This window comes from Triticum aestivum, chromosome 4D (genome assembly GCF_018294505.1).
Source record: "Triticum aestivum cultivar Chinese Spring chromosome 4D, IWGSC CS RefSeq v2.1, whole genome shotgun sequence".
NCBI lineage: Eukaryota > Viridiplantae > Streptophyta > Magnoliopsida > Poales > Poaceae > Triticum > Triticum aestivum.
In genome coordinates this window covers 7,672,858-7,695,984 of record NC_057805.1, presented here as the reverse complement: position 1 = coordinate 7,695,984, position 23,127 = coordinate 7,672,858, and positions in this window count along the sequence as shown.

Genomic DNA, 23,127 nt, shown 5'->3' with positions numbered 1-23,127 from the left:
TTTATAAGTGGCAGTTGGTTCCTGAGATACTCTGAATTGCATAATTGTGAGTTCGCATATCGTTCGAGGATGTACACTTACTCCATCCACTAGCCTTTCTAACATGGCTTGGTAAAAACAAAATTAAACAAAAAAATTACCATACAGATTCCAGCAGCCACCTGTGATTAAGATTTAGAGGTGGAGGGCATACACGGTAGTACCAATTTTGTAGATTTTGTTTATATTTTGAAAAGGTCTAGGTATAGCTTTAGTCGGTTGACACCTCTTTTCATGAAGGATGGCAAATGGATTCCACGATTTACACTGGCCCATGGAATCTTTGCTGGTGGTGAATCATTTTTCAGATGAAATTGAATTGGTTATTGCATTTATTATGGAATCATGATTTACTTTGTAGAGCATACTAACTATTATTGCTTCAACTGTTCATGTTGGTACCACCGAAGTTTGCGTTCTAAGCAACAGATATCCAAAATAAAGTCTTAGATAACTAAAAGTATTAAGTGAAGGCTCCATAGAAGATTTTCTTACTGGAAGGTGATGGCTGGACCCTTGTTCCTAGCTGGCACAGTGCAAAATTCAGTCCACCGATGCTTTACTTATTTCTTTAAATGCTAACTGACGTTCATTATTTGTTATTTGTTTCCTCCAAAAGAAATGACACCTTTTGTTTCTTATTATAAGATTCCATGTCGCAACTAGGATGGACCATCCAGTTTCTTGTACTATATATGTTGTACCGTAGCAGTAGTGGAACTCTAATGTCTTGGCAGTACTCTGAGATATTTCTTGATTTTGGTACCCGAGCATGTCCATAAAAATTCGGCAAAGGTATGAAAAAACATCATGTTTTATTTTTTGCGGGAAAGAAGAACATCATAGCTTTGTGCTTTGGTCTACTAAAGATCAAAACCACATTTTGTGAAACTGACTTTCTTTAAGAAGGCATTAAACTGAAATTATCTAAAAAAACTAAGATCTGGAGCTGAAACTATTTTGTAAGAAAACATAAGAAACTGGAATTTAATGAATGAAATGCAATTTTCTAGACCTGCATGAATTGAATGGATTGCATAATACTGCATCGGAACTTGATCAGCCCCTCGAATTCATTTGCAACTTGTACTGCCTTTTGGTTTTGAACTTTTGATGTCATTTTATACTGCTTTACATCCTGACCGTTAATCTCTCGAAATGGAGAAGTTTAACTTATTGTTCACATGTCAACATTCCATGTTAATGGGCTTGTGTTGTTGTTAGCTGGAAGAGTCTTTGTCTACTGCCATACTGTCTATCCTTTTCTTATCAGCTAAACAGCTTATTGACTAAACACAAGTACGTGCCTGATCTTCACAGGCGCACTTCCTGAATGTTTGATTAAGCGCATGGTCTATTCCGACACTCCTTGTCTTTCGCTATTTCCGAAATGTAACCACATTTTGGTTAGTGCACATACTCCGTTAGCTAGGAAGCTATACCGACCGTCTGTCTTTGTCTTCCATTTAAATGCTTCTATAAGCACATGGTTCTTCTTCCTTCCGCACTTTGGTTGACAACTGGAATTTAGGTCTGCATTTTCATTATATTTGCCATGGGGAAGGCTTATCTTGTACTGTATGTAATGATTTCGCTCCCCGAGAGGAGTTATACAAGTAGTTCGACGTCAATTTTGATTTGGGGTGTCATAAATTTCCTAGTCCATTTCATTGCCATAATGCTATTCAGGCCCATACACGTGATGCTACTCGATTGCACATCATCTTCTATGGAAGAGTCATTGTTCTTCTGATAGGGATAGGGTACGAGCGTAATTGCGTGGAGAGTGTTGAGTGGAACGCAAGTTATTGATGTTTGCATGTTCGTTTCCAAGAAGATTACACAAGTACCTAGAGACAGGGAGATCTATCCATACCTAGAGAAATATCAGTGATAGTTTAATGACTCGTGGTCCTACTAGTACTATAGCATAATCACTTGATCAAACTAATAACTGTTGGGTTATCCAGACAATTACTTGGATGGATGCCTGCCCAACGCACTCCGGTCAATGTTGCCACTCCAAACATCCTTTTCCGTTGGCCGAAGGAATGGGGCGAGTGGCATGACAAAGATATTAGTACAGTGACACTGGCAGTGAAGTTGTTGGCTGCGTTTCAGAGTCATCCAAATCCAATACCATATGCTCTTTTCACGGCCGAAAAACAGAGTGGAGGATGAAAAACAGAGTGGGCAGGGGTGGCGGGGTTGAAAAACAGAGTGGGAGCCAAAGGATGGACGTAAACACAAGATGAGACACGCACGCGGCCATGGCTTCTTTGGTCTGCAAATCCCGAGACGAGCCATGCCCATGCATGCATGGCAACATGGCCCCGCCAACGATGATAGTAGTAGTAGATAGGCTGCTGCAATCATGCCCTGATGACTTGATGAGATGAACCGAGGCCATGCATGCATGCATGCATGTGGGTGATGTGTTGGAACTGCCGACGCACCAGCTTGTCCGTCCTACGCGGCCGGCACATGTGGAGCGCAGTGGCTATGCGTACGTACGTGCACGCTCTCGATCGCAGGCCACATGTATAGCAGTACATCCCAGCCAGGGACAAAGAAGGCATCGGCAACCATGTGATGAACTGATGACTCTGAGCCAACCAAGTCCAAGAGCTAGCTACGGATGATACCTTTTTTCTTTTGTATATGTCATGAGATACGTGATGAAATTTACTGCCTCATCGTCTTCATTCATGGACGCTGCCCCTCTCCTCTTTTCTGGTATGATGCTATTACTGTATACTGTGTTTGCAGGTCACAAGATCTTCCTCACGAAAGTGTTGCCCCAAGTCGGTCGTGAACGCAGCTCACATGATAACGCTGAATCTTATCCCCACGCTGCATATTTATGGAGAGGCGTCGTCCGGCTTGGCCGGGGGAGTTGTGAGGTCTTCAAGCCTGCTGGTTTTCAGGCAACTGCACTTCAGTTGCAGAAAAGGTTCCCAGAATGTTCTCTGCAATTTTCTTTTTAAATAGCACTGCACTCATCTTATTACGCCGCACACCCACCCCGAGCCGGTACCGCAATCGCGTCAACATCCATGCCACATGGCTAGCTACTGGATTCATTATGTCACATCAGGGGCTTAGCCAGCATGATTAATTTGACTTCGGTCTCGTCGTAATCAGCATACTAATTAGACTGGAACCGCACCGCAGAACATGCTCTCTGCCTGCCCTGCACTGCACACCCGCCGTCTCATCTCATCCGAGATAAGTTTCTTATGATCAGATCCCCCGTGTCTTTGTCTGTCTTGCTATCAGCTTTCTAGCTATTTGCTTAGTTGGTTCGGCTTAGCCGTATCCATCCTTCCATAGCTCCACGCAATCAAGCACATGGGGGGTTGCTAAGGGGGAAGGTACCCACAATCAAGCAGATGATTGTGCTATCTAGTCCCGATATACTAGATATCTTGGTTCGGTACTGGCCGGGTAGAGCATGTTTATGGCGATGTAGGATGTGACTAGGTTCTGGCCGATCGGCCCGCTCCTAACCCGACCCTCCCACTCCTAAACCACCCCCACCCCCTCCTAACCCTAGCCGCACACCGCCTCTGATTTCCTCGCCACCAGCAGAGCGTCGCTGGGCAAAGCCCGAGCGGGGGATGATGGCGGCGGCGAGGCCTTCCTTCGTCGCGTCACGGGGGCAAGGCCGCGGCGGAAGCTAAGGCAGGTGCCCCGGCCTGTCCCCACATGTTTGATCCACACCACGACGGCGAAAAGATCTGGCGGGGATGGCTTGGCCGAACAACACGTCTCAATGCTCCTCCAACTGCGGTCGTCGTCTTTCCTAGCAGCACCTTGGTGGCAATGGCTGGCGCTCTTGCTCTGGCTCGTCGCGATGGGGTGGGGTGGTAGCCCCCATCCTTGCTCGTGGAGGTCTTGGCCAGCAATGGAAAGGTCGCGGCGTTGCACTTGCTTTGGCCGGGTCCGACCCGATCTGGCCCGTCGGGTTCCGCCGGTGGCGAGGAAGGGGAGGTGCGACTGCCAGTAAAAAGTGAGCCAACTTCAGTCTTGGCATATGATGGCGGCGTTACCCTGTTGAAGGCATCATCATTGCATCTCTCGTCTACTCGCTCGGATTGCTTGGGGGGGGGGGGGGTAAGAACTGGGCCTTTTGGATCGGACGATGCCGGCGCTTGAGGTCATTCTCCCTCCTTGGGACATTGTTTTTGAGTAGGCGCTAGAGGGGCCAGGAGGTGGAGCGTTGTGGCATCTACCGTATCGATGATGGCAGGTCACGGTTGCATGGAACTGTGGAGTCTAGGCGGAGGGCGCGGTATGATGGATGCGTGTAGGGTGGTGGCGATGTCTGGTGTCTTGGCGACGCCGACGACAATCCTGGCAAGGTGAATGCATTGATCCATGTCTTGAAGATGGGTTAGCGAAAGGCGACGGCAGCGGCCTCTGTAGCATGCGCATGTGATGCACGCTGGGGATTTGCTTGACCGGTTTGTGCTCCTCGCTCACCGGTGGGTGACCTGGTGAGGCCTCCAGATTTTGATGGTGCAGTTTCGGTGTGAGGTCAGGGTGATGTTACCGATCATGGACACTCCCATCATTAAGCTTGTAGGTGTTGCGACAGATGCCACCTCGAAGGTGGCTTCTGATTGATTGATGTATTCTTTTGTCATAGTTTGTTGAATAATATAATAAAAATGGTTGTGTTCATCTTTGATGCAGAGGGCGGAGGTCTCAACCTTCTTTTTCAGAAAAAAGAGTGTGTTTATCGCAAAAGAGACTAGTTTTGGACCCTTCGGCATCTCCAAATATATTTTAGGCAAACCCTACACATTGACCGATTGATGGTTTACAACATGGGTCATATTGCGATCTGTCTGATGCAACTGAGGAAGTTTACAACATGATTCATGTTGTGGTCGGAGGTTTGGACATGAGTCGTATTTGCGCTCGGAGATTCGTACGACGAATGTTTTGCAGCATGATCCATGTTGAGATCGGGTGGTTTGCAACATGCTGGCGTTGCGGTCAGTCGTCGATGTCGATTCTTCCTGCAGATTATCGATTCATCACATAGAAGTTGCAACATGGCCGACGTTATGGACTGCTATGAGGTTTTGAAACTTGCTGACGGGGCCGAATTGGAGCTGGAGTACTCCTGCCCCACTCCAATTCGGCCCCGGGCGCCACTTCCTTTTGGGCCAATGTAGCCCAATATTCCTTCCACCTATATATAAAAGCCTTCTAACAATTATTAGAACATTATATATATAATTGAACATCTTTGAAAATATTTTACATCTATATATTATTTATCAGTAATACCCGGTATTACTTGATAAACTCCGAAACCCTTCCGATCACCCCGAAACGCTTCCGATTCCTCTCGAAACTATTTCAAATATTAATGAAACAATTCGACGCATAAATCCTCGATACTCTCGTCCTACTAACACCCAGTAGATCGTGATTATCTTAAGCTTTTGACCCCGTAGTTTCGGTAAATCATAGACATGAATGAGACCCTTTCCGTTCAATGACCGATAGCGAAACTGTGGACGTCCATATCGATCCCTATGATTACACGAATGACATTTACAAAATCTGAGGTGTGCCAGTATCCTCTTGAGTCATGCACATGCTCATTATACCGTTCTTCTCGTTACCGGTTTTGTTCTTCTTTCTCGTTGAAATGTTCCGGCATCCCCGTGACGTAGTCACCTGTGTCTGGCCAGACGACGATGGATGCCGTCACACCGAGAGGTCCCTAAGAATATCTCTCCATCGTCGGAAGAGCAAATCCTACTCTCGAGCTGTCTAGTCCCTTGTCAAACTTTCCGATGAACATGTAAGTTGTCGTTATGATCACCATGTTGCAGATGATGTTTGAGCAACCCCAAAGTCCACCATATGGTAGGGAGTGACTACGATACTCTCATGGTCCGAGAAACTAAAACACATGCTAACCCTCCGTGTTACAGATGATATTATCTCATAGTATAACAAACAAGTTTGGGTCGATTCAATACGATCATTTTTCTAACGTCACACTCTCAGTGTTGTTTTAGGACTATCGTTACACTTAATGATATCATAAGATCCGAAAAATCGGATCACCAACAACACTTGAGCCAGTCTTAGAGACAAGACTGGAAACCTATATTTTACCGTTTATCATTCCACACATGCATATGAGTTTTCCACTGAATCACACATTCCAGGATCATAGAAGTTATAGCATGAAATATAAACTCTTAATCATGAAAAATGGAAATATAATAATATAATATTATTGTCTCTAGGGCATATTTCCAATAGAAATTTACACCAAGAATGAACACTTAATTTACTTGCATTAGTTTCTCAGATAGAGTAAACCGTTATACAAAGAAACATCCCATGGTTCCTTGACACTCGTCAAAATCCATACTTTCCGTGTAATGTCGAAATGACGGAAGGAAGTTACGCATTCAATCTTAAAATGTTTGACCGATGATTGATGGCCCTATCTATACGAATTCCCTATATGACGCTTTGTGCGTCAAAGAGTCGATCAAACGCACACGAACGAACGAGCGATAGACTAGGCTGTCCCATTATCTAGCTTTAGCCTAGCATTTTTTGTATGGTTTTCTTCTTGTTTTGGGAACCTTCTAGATGGTTCTTGGACCGGTTTTTTTTGTTGGTTTCTTTTACTATGTTTTCTTTCTATCCATTTATTTATTTTCTATTTCTTTTTATTATATATATATATTCCCAATGTCAAAAAATGTTCAATATCTTCCGATTTTGTAGGATTAAGAAATGTTCATTTAAAAAAATGTTCATAATTGTTTTAAAAATCACTTTCCCAAAAAATTCTTTAGAATTTCAAATTTACATTTTGCTGTTTCAGAAAATTCGCAATTTATTTATTTTTTTAAAATCTTCAAATTTTTATTATTTTTAAAAAAATCTCGTAAGAAAATTTAAAAATAATTTTCCAAAATCTGTTGAAAATTTTAGATATTGTCTGAAAGTTTCAGAAAATGTTTGCAATTTCTAAAAAATATTCACATTTTACAAAAAATATTGGATATTGAAAATTTTCCACATTTTTTGGAATACATTTGAAATATTTAAAATGTTCAGAATTTTAAAAATGCTAACGTTTACAAATTTTGTTTGTGTTTTTTTTGAAAAATGCTCATAACGTTGTAAATTTGTTCTGAATTTAATTTTTTTGTTTGTGTTTTCAAAAACAGTTCGGCATTTCAAATTTTGTTTGATTTTTCCAAGAACTGTTCATGTTTTTCAAAAACTTGTTCAAATAATTCCAAAATTGCAACTTGCCTGGCCCTGTTTGGTTCAGCTTTTATCGACGGATTCCGCTGCCGCGCAGCCGGATCTGAACCAAAGGGCGAACCCAGCAGAATCCGATTTCAGAAATCCGCTGCCAAAATCTGAACCAAAAACAGAAACAGCCCAGGACGTGCTTTCCAAAATCTGATTCCGCTGCGGGCCAAAATCTGAAAAAGCTGTATCAGCTGGTTTGCCAAATGACCTACATCATTTTCACATCAGATTTTCCACAACAGATTTTTCAAAGCTGCTTTTAGAAATCCACAGCCAAACCAAACAGGGCCATATATAGTATCGTGCTATAGTACTTGGGATGCTACGGTACAAGTTGTACAGCCGCTAGTGGCCTGGCCGAGTCAGATCGGCCTATGCGCCGCAACCAGCGGCATGAGTTGCGGTCATGGAATCGTGGACTTTCGATGTGGACAGAGTTGGAAGGTTGGGCTGAAGCTAAACTAGCCCTGCCGAACAGAAGAAGTTTTTCTTCTCGGGGAGCAGAAGAACACAAAACAGAACGGTAACACTTCACTGCTCATTTCAGAAAAGACAGAAGGGTAACACTTTCCCACAACTTATTGCAATCATTTAGAAAGAAGGGAAAGAAAATGGGCGTGACCTGCTGCAAATGCAAATCCCAATAAATGTGAGTAGTGGTTCAAATGAGGTCATGTAAAGTGGCCAATCTTCCTTGTCCTCCTTCCTTCACCAGCACCTGTCTGTCACCCTCGTCATGTAATTTTCATCTGTTTGTTTACAGTTACAGAGGTAGGAAAATACTAGTACTAATTACTTTCCTTGATGGTTCCGGTTAACTCAAGTTGATACTACGAGAGATGATGTAAGTCGCATCAGTCCGGTTGATCGCTACATCTTCAGGGCCCGGCATATCATCATCATCATCATCATCTATCCCCATGATCATGATTCCCAAAAAAGTAAATTAAGAACTACTATCATCCATCTCCCTCCACCTAGAGAGATTGCAAGAGAAGCTCAGGAGGCTTCTAGAATCCCACTCTGCACAGTGGACTATGATGATGATGCAATGGCGACTCACATTCAAACCTATGGAGTACAGTGACAAGACACCATGCCAACCCTGAAAAAGATGGGAATCTTTCCCCCATTTCCCAAAGCGCATCGGGGGTCCGTCGACTGATTGGTGGCAATTTTTGGGCCTCTGACGTGATATCTTCTTGCTCAACTTGCGATCAAGAAATAAATAAGGCATCGGCGATTCCAGTTTTACTGCAGTGCCCCAATTGCCCATTGGCCATTGGGTCGCCTGCTGGGCAAAGACTTCTGCAGAATTTCAGTGCAGCTAGCTACTGTTAGCATGCATCGTTTCAGACTTTCAGTGCAGCTAGCTACTGTTAGCATGCATGCATCGTTTCAGACTTTCAGTGCAGCTAGATACAGTTCGCTGATGTACAGTAGTACCACCCTGATTCCAGGCCCAGGCTAGCCTGCCTCTGCCTGCCTTCTATGGAATCTCACTAGTTACCACTATACTGCCCCAGAAGGCCATGTCAAGAAAGCAGAGATGAGCTCTGTTTTCTTCTCTGAACCCTGAATCCAAGGCCCCTGCATCCTGAAGCAACTTCAACACCTCTATCCATGGCTCTTCATATGTCTGTTCATCTTGCAACCAAGCACGAGATGGGCATGAGATGGACCGTAAAATCCTGAGGTACCAAACGATTTTGCAACCATTGCGCTTGGTTGGGTATCCTGTCCACACAAAAGAGGCTTTTTAATTTCTTTTCCTGTTTGCCACCAACAGAAAAAGAATAGCAATCATTTACTGTTCTTTTCTTGTCCACGGCGTCGGCGACGCCACCGCGGTTCGCACCCAGCCGCCACGACCCCGAGGCCGGCATATCCACGTCCGGCATCGTCGACAAAACGGACTCCGGCAAGGAAGAGTAGGACATGGGATGCCGTCGCGGCTTGGGTTCCGAGGATGGCTACTCATATTCTCCCCCCTCCCGCAGCTTCACTTCCTGATGCTCACGGCCGGCCGGTGAGCTTGCCGGATATGGGGAAGACAGGACTTGGAAACGGACTCCGCCACGGCCGGCGATCATTTAGACTGGTTTGTTTAGTTGAAATGTGTCGAAAATGTAATGATCTCGGTCTGATTTAACTAAAAATCATCCGGTTTGCATGAAATTGGTTCGGTTTATTCAAATCCAGTTTGAAATGTATGCGGGCATGGTTGGATGACCGGCTACCGTATCACTGTCTGCGGACAAATACAGTGTCTGCTTTATGGATCCGTGTTCGTGTTGGAGATGCCCGAAGAATCGCAACCATTTACTTATTTTACATGGCCCTTCGCTTTGGTTTGAAGATATATCTTATCTAACGCTAGATTCTGCACTGCAGAGACTCAAAGAGACATATGCATTCATGCATGGCCAAAGAACCTGATGTATACAGACGCCGTCGTGCTCATACCCGATGCTGACACGCATGGCTGGAGGGAGTTGCTTCTTGTGAGGTAGTAGAACATTTCTTTCAGGCTAGCTAGAGAGCCTAGAAATTGACAGCTTACATTCATCAGCTTCTGGGGGAAATCTGGAACGTCTCATTGTCAATGGCCTAGCTGTTGAATGTTGATATTCTCCTTTTCGCCAAAAAGTTGTTGATAGATGATGGGTTGTTGTTAGTGCCTTAGCTTCCTCCAACAAGACGAATCAAATTATATCAGCATGTTGTAGTACTCCCTCCGGTCCTTTTTAGTTTGCATATAAGTTTTGTCCAAAGTCAAATTATCTCTACTTTGACCAAACTTATAGAAAAAATATATCAACATTCACAGTGCCAAATCAACATTGCAAACTTTGGTCAAAGTTTGCAATGTTTGACTTGGCACAAATCTAATACGCGGAGTAAACAAGATCGGAGGGAGTGTGTATAAAGAACAGTTGTTTCTTTTCTGCCCTAAATTTTCGTCAGTGTCAAATCAACTCTCGGATACTCTCATCTGGCTGCCAAAGTCTAACCAAGCGTCATCACCCAGTAGTATTTGGCAGTGACAAATGGTAACATCTACTACATCAGATCAGGTAGCTATCTCACCCAGTGGATTGCCATGTATACTGATTAGGACAACTAAATTATACTATCAACAAGCACCATGGGAACTGACTATGACAATTTAAATATATTAACGGCCATTAGGAATTGCTCTTGTCAAAACATGTCATCATGATAAATGAGTGTGTTGGTTACCGGGTGCTCAGATGATCGATCTGTGGGTCAGGTCAGGTGGTGACACTGTGTCTCCATCTTTGACTTGATGGATTAACGCCGTGGATGGAGCCCATACGCCATGCATCTTTATCATCTTTAACTTATACTCCCTCCGTTCCTAAATATTTGTCCTTTTAGAGGTTTCAAATGGTGACTACATACGGAGCAAAATGAGCGAATCTACACTCTAAAATATGTCTATATACATCCGTATGTGGTGATCATTTGAAATCTCTAAAAAGACAAATATTTAGGAACGGAGGGAGTACTTCAGTGGCCTAAAACGTCTTACAAAAGTTTACAGAGGAATTATTTCCCACTCAAAAGTAATCATGCGTACATGCATCTTCACTGTGAATCAAGAATTTAGCCAGCATGATTACTCCCTAGAAACTTTTACCTACTGTGCAACGAAACATTTAGTCTTTGTACTGGATTGCTGTGGTAGGTTTGCCCATAGCCTAGCTTGTGGTTACACTCCTACCACTAGATCATGTGTGTGGTTGCCCATACCACCAGATCATGTGATGTTTGCTTGTCTCATTTTCTTTTCTTTAGGTTCATGACTTTTGTTAGCATCAGACATCAGTACTACCCATTGATCCTAATCCACCTGACTTGCCTTTTGTTATTGGGCCTACCCTAAAGCAGGAAGCAAAACCACTAGACAAGACGTACAGCATCTGGTGTTTGTCACTGTAGTATGGTGCCTTATCCTTTCTGCTCCCACTAGAAAATCTTATCCCCTCCAAAAAAAAACTAGAAAATATTATTATCTCATAGGAAATCTAACATCAACTCAAACCTCTTTTTACAATTTCTTTGTTTTTCCTGTTGCATCAAACACTCCTTACTAATCCTATAGAATTCAAGTGGGCATGCCACTTCAATCTTGCATTTTTAAAATCCTGCGAATCAAAGAGGCCTTGAAATCTTGCGTCTCCTCATGAATTTAGAATGAAGGCACTAATTACAAGTTGTCCATAGTATGATGGTACTTGGATTATTCTCTTGTCCAATAAACACTGGAATCATTTTTTGTTGTGTGCATACCTTTTGGTAATGCTAAAAGATGAGGAAAAAGTATTGATGTGAAAAAGTAAAGCAGACCAAAACAGAACAACTAGCATCATGATAGTATATACTCCCAAATTGTTTGTTTTTGGGTAAAACGCCTTTTTGCAGCACAAGCACATGGTCTTCTCCAATATTTAAAATGAGACATGCCTTTCAACACCCGGGTGCCCCTACACCCTCCATGAGACCATGAACAGTCAATTCAAAAACAATTGGAAAAAATCAAAAAAATCTAAACTTTTTGGGACAACAAATATGCTCAAGCATTTGATGTTCTTGCAAAGTTTTAGCCACAAATAAAATTTGAGGAGCCCTCATCAGTGATTTTTTAGGGCTCCTCGAATGTTATTTGTGGGTCAAACTTTGCAAGAATATCAAATGTTTGATGTCCCAAATTTTATATTTTGTTTTAAAAAACAAACCAATTTACTGTTCACGAGGGTGTAGGGCACCCGGGAGCTATTACACCTTTCTCATTTAATTTGTTTCCTACTCATATGCTCATACTACTCAAGTAGCCTCTATGAATACATTACTAAATATGTGTGTATGGATTATATGGTGACAACCCTGCTTCAGGCTACAACCGATAAGGTGATGTCGACGCGGTGTTTTTTTGTGTGCAAAACAAGGTAGGTTTCATCTCTTTGTTATACTATTAGCTGCACCACCGTTGGTTGCAGAATACATCAAGGGATGGAAAAAATATCAGGTGATACTTTAAGTGCAACTAGTGTCTCTTTTGAATGATTAATGATAAATAGTTAATAAGCAATGTGTTTGCGAGTATACAAAGATGAATTTTATGAGGATTTGGTTACCAGCGGGTGATGACCCATAAAAATGTTGTGAGAACATTGAAGTCTTCGGAAATACTCTTTGAAAAATTGGAAGATGCGGCCTTGACTTCTATTTGCTAGTTTCTTTGTTCTTCATTTGAATCATAGGGAAAACCATACTAATAAGATGGGTCTAAGTGAAAGCAAGATTGAAGTCGTCGCGTGTGCACTCAATCAAAACTATTTCTTCTTTGACAGAAGAGTTCGAAATCTCCTTCCAGACAAATCATTTAGTCTCGGTGTTGAGGTTAAGTCTTCGGGAATCAAGATTAAAATTCTTCGCTGAGAAGTTGGACGTCTTGCCCCGCAAGTTAGTCCACACACATCATGATTTGAAGTCTGACTGTTAGCCACATGTCGTGTGTATCCACATGTCGTGTGTACGTTGGTGAGTGTGCTCCCAATGATCATATCAACACCTTTGGGTTGCTCCCCGGCTATAAATAGCATCCTACCTAACACATCTGTGGTTGGCCACTCCGCGTGATTTTACAAAATATTGCATGAGCAACCCTTCCTCACACTAATTTAAGAAATCCTAAGTGAGGAAAAATCCGAGAGCCGAAGAATTTAACTGTGATTGATGAGCATCAAAGAACTTGATCGAAGCCTAGCTTGGACGACGATTGTGCATCCTCTAGAAGTTTAGGCGTCGTTCAGGAGAATCCTATGTATGGATTCACCAAAGAACAAGTTTGTGTTAGTCTAGAGATCACCGCAAGATCTACCACGAGTGATTGGGTGAGTTCTGAGAAACTTAAATCGAGTAGAATAAGGTGAAGACGTGTGTTTCTTCACAACTATGACTCAACTTCTCCAACCCAGATGTAAAACTATATGTCGGCGGTTTGAACTGTGGTAAACAAATGTCCATGTCTTTGTCAAGCATCATGTTCTAGTTCCTCACACAACTTTACTTCCTATAACATGCAGAGTTTCGAAGAGTTCCCCCTTCCTCATTCCTTGTGATTGTTGCGAAGACTTTTTAGTACTCACGCTTCTATTCCGCTGCTTAGATTTTCACTATCCATTTTGTTCTTATATTTACCAAGGTATTTCATATTCTTCTATTCGCCCCATCTGGTCGGTACCTTTGATTTACACATACCATCCTTCAGATGCTTCAAATTTTGAATAGTCACTTTCAAATGTTTTGGAAAATTCTATTTTTTGTGAATGTTCACAAGACATGTGCCAACAAATTCATATCCAAATTCAAAACACATATTGAGAAGACAAATCCAGGTGTGAATGTGTCATTTCTAGCACTATTGATGCTTGTCTTCTTTTAACACTATTCATGCTTGATTTTTTCTCAATGTGAATCTACAATTTTGATCTGAATTAAGTTATAGACACATATATTGTGAACATTCACAATCTTATAATGATTTTCTAGAAACATTTAAATTGTGACTTTTCAAAATTGAAGCATGAGAGCATGTAAATGGTGGTATCACATGATATCTACTTTATCCGGGTTTATTGGGCCCCTTTGTAATTTTTGGTCCAATTTTAACAATGTATTTGATTAAGAAAATATGAACTATATGCGATAACAAATATATTGTTGGATTTGTACTTACTTAAATTCATGGTCAAACTTTGACCCAAAATAGAACGGTGTCTAATAAACCTGAACATAGGGAGTACCATTGGAGCAACTCTAGCAGAGTCATCATAGGTGTGATGGCCATCCGCCATATGGAGCTTGCTTCATATGGATATGGAGGCCATGGTGGTTGTGCACAACACAAAATTGCCATAATGCGGCCTTCTTGTTGTTACCTTTAACCTGGCTTAAGATGTAGATAGTCCCTTCCTTTTCCCCCAAGGGTCACCTTGGGTATCTAACGCACAGGAAATAATGCTAACATACAGGGATTCAAACAAGCTATTGTTGGCGTTAGAAGTTCCAGTTTCTTGATAAAAAAATCACAAACTTTTTAGAGAGAACAATGGTATGAAATATGCTAGGGTTGGAGGACTTTACTTACAACCTTGAACTTGCACTTAGGATTTTGTATTGATTTCCAACATGATCCTGATAAACACCTCCATGACGTGGGGTATGCGGCCAAATAATGTTACGACCGACCAACAACCTACATCATGAGTCTATTCTCCAACCAAGGTCCTTAACGTTGCACGGGGTTACTGTTGGGAATCGTAGCATAATTTTAAAATTTTCCTACGCTCACCAAGATGCATCTATGGAGTATACTAGCAACGAGTGGAAAGGAGTGCATCTATATACCCTTGTAGATCGCGAGCGGAAGCGTTCCAATGAACGCGGATGACGGAGTCGTACTCGCCGTGATCCAAATCACCGATGACCGAGTGCCGAACGGACGGCACCTCCACGTTCAACACACGTACGGTGCAGCGACGTCTCCTCCTTCTTGATCCAGCAAGGGGGAAGGAGAGGTTGATGGAGATCCAGCAGCACGACGGCGTGGTGGTGGATGTAGTGGGTCTCGGCAGGGCTTCGCCGAGCTTCTGCGAGAGAGAGAGAGAGGTGTTGCAGGGGAGGAGGGAGGCGCCCAAGGCTGTAGGTTGCTGCCCTCCCTCCCCTCCTTTATATAGGCCCCCTGGGGGGGGGGGGCGCCGGCCCTAGAGATGGGATCTCATGGGGGGGCGGCGGCCAAAGGGGGGAAGGGGTTGCCTTGCCCCCCAAGGCAAGGGGGAAGCCCCCCACCCTAGGGTTCCCAACCCTAGGCGCATGGGGGGAGGCCCAAGGGGGGCGCCCCAGCCCACTAAGGGCTGGTTCCCTTCCACTTTCAGCCCACGGGGCCCTCCGGGATAGGTGGCCCCACCCGGTGGACCCCCGGGACCCTTCCGGTGGTCCCGGTACAATACCGGTAACCCCCGAAACTTTCCCGGTGGCCGAAACTTGACTTCCTATATATAATTCTTCACCTCCGGACCATTCCGGAACCTCTCGTGACGTCCGGGATCTCATCCGGGACTCCGAACAACTTTCGGGTTTCCGCATACACATATCTCTACAACCCTAGCGTCACCGAACCTTAAGTGTGTAGACCCTACGGGTTCGGGAGACATGCAGACATGACCGAGACGCCTCTCCGGTCAATAACCAACAGCGGGATCTGGATACCCATGTTGGCTCCCACATGTTCCACGATGATCTCATCGGATGAACCACGGTGTCGAGGATTCAATCAATCCCGTACGCAATTCCCTTTGTCAATCGGTATGTTACTTGCCCGAGATTCGATCGTCGGTATCCCAATACCTTGTTCAATCTCGTTACTGGCAAGTCTCTTTACTCGTACCGCAATGCATGATCCCGTGACTAACGCCTTAGTCACATTGAGCTCATTATGATGATGCATTACCGAGTGGGCCCAGAGATACCTCTCCGTCACACGGAGTGACAAATCCCAGTCTCGATCCGTGCCAACCCAACAGACACTTTCGGAGATACCCGTAGTGCACCTTTATAGTCACCCAGTTACGTTGTGACGTTTGGCACACCCAAAGCACTCCTACGGTATCCGGGAGTTGCACGATCTCATGGTCTAAGGAAAAGATACTTGACATTGGAAAAGCTCTAGCAAACGAAACTACACGATCTTTTATGCTATGCTTAGGATTGGGTCTTGTCCATCTCATCATTCTCCTAATGATGTGATCCCGTTATCAATGACATCCAATGTCCATAGTTAGGAAACCATGACTATCTGTTGATCAACGAGCTAGTCAACTAGAGGCTTACTAGGGACACGTTGTGGTCTATGTATTCACACATGTATTACGATTTCCGGACAATACAATTATAGCATGAATAATAGACAATTACCATGAACAAAGAAATATAATAATAACCATTTATTATTGCCTCTAGGGCATATTTCCAACGGTTACCGTTATTAGGGATTTATCCAGACCAACGCATTCGGCGTTTAATGACTACACCTCGTGGTCCCCAATGAGTTGCTTTTGACTACCGAACTAATCCTTACCGCAGTCGACTTTTGATATAGCCTTCCACGCGTCCCTACACTTTACCTCCTCCTTGACCGGGGCCTTAGAACAAGAAAGTGACAAGAGACAAATCTGTTGCAATAGCACACACAAATAATGTTATGCAAAGTCAATACCCACGATCTTGTGCACAAGTAGGCTATGCCTCAGCCCATGGCCTGAGGGGATTACTCACGCATCGCAATCGGATCACAGATGGAAACATTGTAGATGGAATCGACATATGAATGATTGATAAAGGTCTTACATTGGTGTTGTATGTGATGTATCGATTACAACAATGGCAAACTATGGGGAGAATGGTTATGGAGATCGAGATGGCGGCAACTAGGGTTTCTGCTGGGAATGGCTCTTGGCGGCGGCGGTGATTATGGTGATATGGGCGACTCTCCTTTGCTCTCTGTTGCGAGTGGAGCCTAGGGCCTTTTATGAAGTGTGCTTGTGATGACATGAAGGAGCTACCCGAGGGTGATACGAGCGCCGACGCTTGTACTAAACGCCATCTTCTTCTTTGTTTTCTCTGTTGCTCCTCTATTTGATTTGGTTTGATCTCCACCCTTCATATCCTCTATCCTCATATATGGATTCATTGCTTTCCTCAAATGGTCATTTCCTGTGGAAACAAGTTAAACATAGGGAGTAGCAATCCTTTGAATTTATTAGTCATTAGTCATTGGAGTGATTTCATCGAAATATCTGAAAATTGTTAGGCTTAAACAGTGATGACATGAGTATAAAAATACACTCACTGCCTCCGTATTTACCTTGCAAGTAGGGCCCACTTGTCATTGGGTCATAGGCTTTTGTCCCCACAAAATCAAAAGTTCACACGAAGGCCGTTGTTTCCAAAAATGAGGGCGGAAAATTCAGACCATAACAATTGATTTCATTCTAAACAGGGGCGAAAAATGCGTCGCACTACGACTTTTACATTCATACAACAACTAAATTAAAACATATACCAAGAATAACTATACTTACGTCCACATACACGACTATAGCCACCGCCAACACCATGGCGCCTGCCGCCGTTACGACCACCGACGCCGCCATGGCCACCGCTGACGTATAATGCGTGGAATGTGGCAACATATTCTCCTGTTGAGGAAGAATTATAGCATATTCTCGCTATACCGAGCATGATGATTTCAATTTCTTCTGTTGGAAAAAATAAGAGAGGGGATCAGGAGTAGTTCAGTCCATTGGCCTGCCAAGTGTCATTATCTCGTGGAGAAATAAATATTGTTGCGTGCATTGAAGCTTGTTATAAATAGTACTCCCTCTGTCCCATAGTATAAGAGCGTTTTTGACACTGATGTAATGTCAAAAAAGCTACTACCTCCGTCTTGATTTATTAGTCCCCTTCGTATTTTGTGCCAAATTTTAACCTTAAATTTAACTAACAAAATTTTAATGCATGTCAAGGATATGATTTTTTATTACATGCAATAATATTTTGTTGGTTAAATTTATAGTCGAAATTTAACACAAAATACAAAGATGACAAATAAACCAGGACGGATGTAGTTTTATATTATGGTACGGAGGGAGTAAAATATAGTAGTCTCTAACAGAAATGTAATCGTTGTCCCTGCAGGTGGATAAGCACCATATTATTAGCCGCTAAAACCCTATCATCTTCTCCTCCAATCAAACGAAAACACCCAACTAGTGACATGTAATAAAAATTCAGTGACATGCATTAAATCATATCCTTGAGCCCCATCAGAAGCAGGAGATAGCCAAAGCATGGTGGTAAGTCCACCTGACTAATTCACCCTCACCTTAAGCAAAGCAAGGCGGTGCACCGTGGGAGGGAGCATGGTCCATGCGTGGCTCGCCCTCGCCCACCCGATGGCTGAAGGCACGGGCCGGAGTGCCGGACCATAGCTTCTTCGCCCTGTCTCGGGGACAGGCAGCATTCATTTGCCCTCTCCCGGACGTACGTATAACATATAGTAATTAGCACGGGTACAATCCACTGTTGGCTTGGAACTCTGCGGCATGCACGGCATGGCCATGGGCCATGGCCCTGCCCCTCCCCGCGAATTGAATTGAAAGAGCCTCTGCACGCTTGGCTCCCGCGCTGTCTCGTCTCCACCCGACACGCCTGCGCTGCGAGCAGCCAACAGTCGCCAGTCGCCGCCGGTGAGGTTCCCCGTCGAAGCTTCAAGCTTGCTCCCCGGCCTTTTTCTCGCGTTGAAACTTCAAGCTTGCTCCACCGGCAAATACGATGGCGGGCCAAACGCAGCGTCAGCCTCTGATGCCAACGAATTCACTGCTGCGCTGTTATTATTTCTTACTGTTTGATGAATGGCACGCAACTTATGCATGGCGTCGCGGCGTGAAATGACCCAACAAAGCGTGATCGTCTCAATAATAAACATAATAAAATGCTGTCCAGCTCTTAGACTGCCCACAATGGGAGTACTCCCTCCTTTCCAGTTTACATGGCTCAATTCAAAAATCTCACGTACATGGTGAGTGGTGTAATACTTTTTGTAGTTTGCAAAAGCACCCAATTAATGCTCTTATTTTTCTCAAAAAATTATGTTTACCAATGCATTAATTGCAATGCATGCATGCATAAAGTACATGCATTGGTCAATTTTCTCTTAATACTTGCATGTAATGATTTAATACATCTTGGAATCTGAATATGTGATGGCGAACAACCAAATTGAGCCTTATAAAATGGAAAAACTAAAATTTTAAGATAAGCCTTATAAACCGGAAAGGAGGGAGTAACATAGATAGTAACATCACACATATCTAGATAAAATAGATGATGTGGCAAGCAATAAATGAAGAAAAAGAGGCATGTAGTAACATAGCTAGTTACTACTAGTATGAGTAACATCACACATATCAAGTCAAGATGAGTCTATAGCATAATAAATGAAGTGTTGCATGTTACCACACATATGTTACTCTGACTATAGAGGTAGTAACATATAGTAGTAACATGCCCATATTAGTACTCTATGTTACTACCCATTGTGGCTAGTCTTAGGGGAGGGCTGGACCATATTCGAGAAGCTTCAAGATTGAGCAACACGAGGTTGTTAATATTTAGGACATCTGATCGGGTAGCTATCTCGAATTCTCGATCATCTAGTGGATTGCAATGCACACCGATTAGGACAATTAATTTATTTATATTAACAAGCACCATAGGAACTGATTATGACAAATTAAATACATTATCAGACATTAAGAACCGCTCTTGTCAAAACATGTTGTCATGTTTTCGCAAAAAAAAAACATTGTCATGATAAATGAGAGTGTTGGTTACCGGGTGCTCAGAGGATTAATCTGCGGGCCAGGTCAGAGCATCTCCAACAGCTGTCCTAAAATAGGGCATTGAAAAACAGTTTCAAGGCACTAAAAAGTGAGATTTACGATGTCGATTTTTCTTCTTTCTCCAAAAGCTGCCCTAAAATAGGCGCCGCTGCTCCAACAGCTACCTTGAAATGGGGCACCCAAAACGACCGAACTAAAACTTGATCATTGCAAATTCGATGCAAGCATCAAGCATTCAAAGTTTTGAAGACGAAAACTTAACATAATTTGATTATAAACATGCAAACTTAAACTATGGACAACTACTCTTCGTCACTAAGATTGTCACTGTCAATGTTGTCCTCCTCGTCGCTGTCATGCTCATTGGGCTTTAACCTCATCGTCCGACTCGACCTTAAACACCCTTGATAAGGAGGCAACTTCGTCCTCCTTCTTCACCACCTTGTTGTGATGGGCCCAGAACTCGTACTCCACCAACATTAGATGCGGATTTGCCGCGGCGAACATTGCCATGGCCATCTCACTTGGGCCATGGGTGTTGACCTGGTCGAGGACGATACATGTTTCCCTCTTCTCCTTGCAGGACACGATGTTCACTTCGGGACCGATGAACTCCGCCACCTCCCAAGATTTAACCTTTGGAAAATTCATCTCGCATGTCGGCATGTCGAGCCTCCAACACACGATGTCGAATGCGGGCGCAGCGAGCTCCGCCGTGTCGAACATCTCGAGCCAATGCCACTCCTCGTCGCACGTCAGCTCGGCGGCGTAGCGTCTGGATTGCCGCAGCCGAAAGCGCGGAAGCCCTTCTTGCTCCTTGGCTCGCTGTGCCTGCGCGGCGGCATAGTCGGCTCGGCGGTAGCTGATTCGCACGAGGTAGTGGGGGAGCGGGTGGATCCAGTGGCGGGAGGTGCAATGGTGGCGGATTCAGCCGGATTTGGTAGCGGTGAATGCGTGGGAGGGCAGGTGGCTGCAGCGCTAGCTGCCATGGCCGAAAGCGGACGGATACATTGGCGGCGGCGACGCTGGAGGGGAACCTGCTGTGGGTGGGCTGCACGCCGACTGTTCCGGATGATGGTTGGCTTGCGCACAACTACGGTTTCGGTTTTGCGGCAGCGACACACATGATGTATTTTTGCAGCACAAGTGGCTGTTTTTTTAGGCTACCTCAAAATAGGACCACACAAATTTGAAGATAGGGCAACTGGACCTATGATTTTGGATCAAAATGATGTAAAAAGCGGGGGTTTTAGGCAGTTGATGTAAAATAAGGCAGCTGTTGGAGATGCACTCAGGTGGTAACATTGTGTCTCCATCTTTGAGTTGATGGATTAACCGCATGGATTGAGCCCATACGCTGCGCGTCATTATCATCCTTAACTTATATTTGCCACTCAAAAGTAATTAATCATGTGTATGCTATGCATCTTCACAGTGACTCAAGAATTTAGCTAGCATGATTTGTCCTGGAAACTTTTACCTAGTGTGCAACAACACATTTAGTCAAACATGCATAGCCTTTCTCATGGCATCTAAATTAGTACTAGCATGGAGTAATGAATTGTTGTGGTACGTTTGTTCATAACCTAACTTGTGGACTTGTGGTTGATAGGTTCATATATAGCCTAGCTTGTGGTTTTACTCCTACCACTAGCTCACGTGTGTGGTTGCCCATACCACCAGATCATGTGATGTTTGCTTGTCCCATTTTCATTTCCTTTAGGTTCATGACTTTTGTTAGCATTAGACACCAGTGCATAGTACCCATTGATCCTATCATCCTAATCCACCTAACCTGGCTTTTGTTATTGGGCCTACACTACATCAGGAGGCAAAACCACTAGAGATGAGAGGTACAACACCTGGTGTTTAGTCACTGTAGTATGGTCTATGGTGCCCCTGTCCTTTGTGTCCCACTAGAAAATCGTTCATGTTACGACCAGACCAGAAGCAAGTTGTGCATGCCATCTCTTTTCCTTTTAGATAGAAAATTGTTGGGGTCTTAACTCTTAATCTTGATCTGCTGAGTCCTTAACATTCTTCACAGTTACGCCATCTATGAATTTATCAGACAGATTGCATAATAAAACTCTGGCCTGTCCACATTAAGTTAATGGAGGCACTAATTACAAGTTGTCCCCAGTACGATGGTACTAGGATTGTTATTCTCTTCTCCAATAAACACTGGAATCAGTTTTTGTTGTGCGTGTCCCTGTTGGTAACAGGAAGAGATGAGGAAAAGGTACCGATGTGGCAAAGTGAAGCATATACTTAACAGAACAGAACAACTGGCATCTTGACGAAAGCATATACTCAAAAATATAATGGAGGCAAAGCTTGTGCCTCTGTTTGGAGAAAAAATATACTCAAAAATATAATGTCATGGTGGCTGAGGTCTGAGGTCTAGTCACTAGTAGAAAAAGGGTGAAATGTCAAGCACATTAGTGCCGGTTTGCTTTTGAGCCGGCACTAATATGTGCATTAGTGCCGGTTCCAACGGCTAGCCGGCCGCTCCCATTAGTACCGGTTCGTGGCCGACCTTTAGCACCGGTTCGTGCCACGGACCGGTACTAAAGTGAGTGGTGGCAGGATGTTGTCAGTCCGGGGCCCCTCCAGCACCTTTAGTACCGGTTCGTGGCACGAACCGGTGCTAAAGGTCGCCCTACATAAACCCTTCTTCCACCCGAGGTCGCTCTGTTCTTCCCCTTTCCCCTCTCCTCTCTGTTCTTCCTCTCTTCCTCTCGAGCTCATCACACATTTTGCCCAAAATTTGTCAAGATTTGAAGGCCCCCATCCATTCAAATGATCACAAAGGTTAGCAACTTTGTCCTTTCATCTCTCATTGCTAGATTAGCTCTTGCAATGCTTTGTATAGTGATTAATTTATGAGTTTACTAATTTGGGAGGAAATATATGTGCTAGTATTTGATTTATATGCAATTTGAGGTAAAAAATAACACTTAGTTTGCATATGTAGGTGTGGTTTACTTAGTGCCTTCTAAATCTCCGTCGTAACCACAGTCGATCGCCCGCACCGTTCCGTCGCCGGCACCACCTTGTGGTAAGCCTCTTGTTCATGAATGTTTTACATTGCCAAATTGATGTTTGTGTGATTTGGATATATAGTTACTCGTATAATTATCTTACCTGTACGTTGTTTGTTATACATAGTGCCATGGTTTTGATATCCGTCCCCGTCGGCCCTCGTCCTTGTTATGATTCGGATGTGGTATATTCTCTTTTAAAACTAGTTGTTGCATTTCGTGTTTATGACAAATTATGCCCA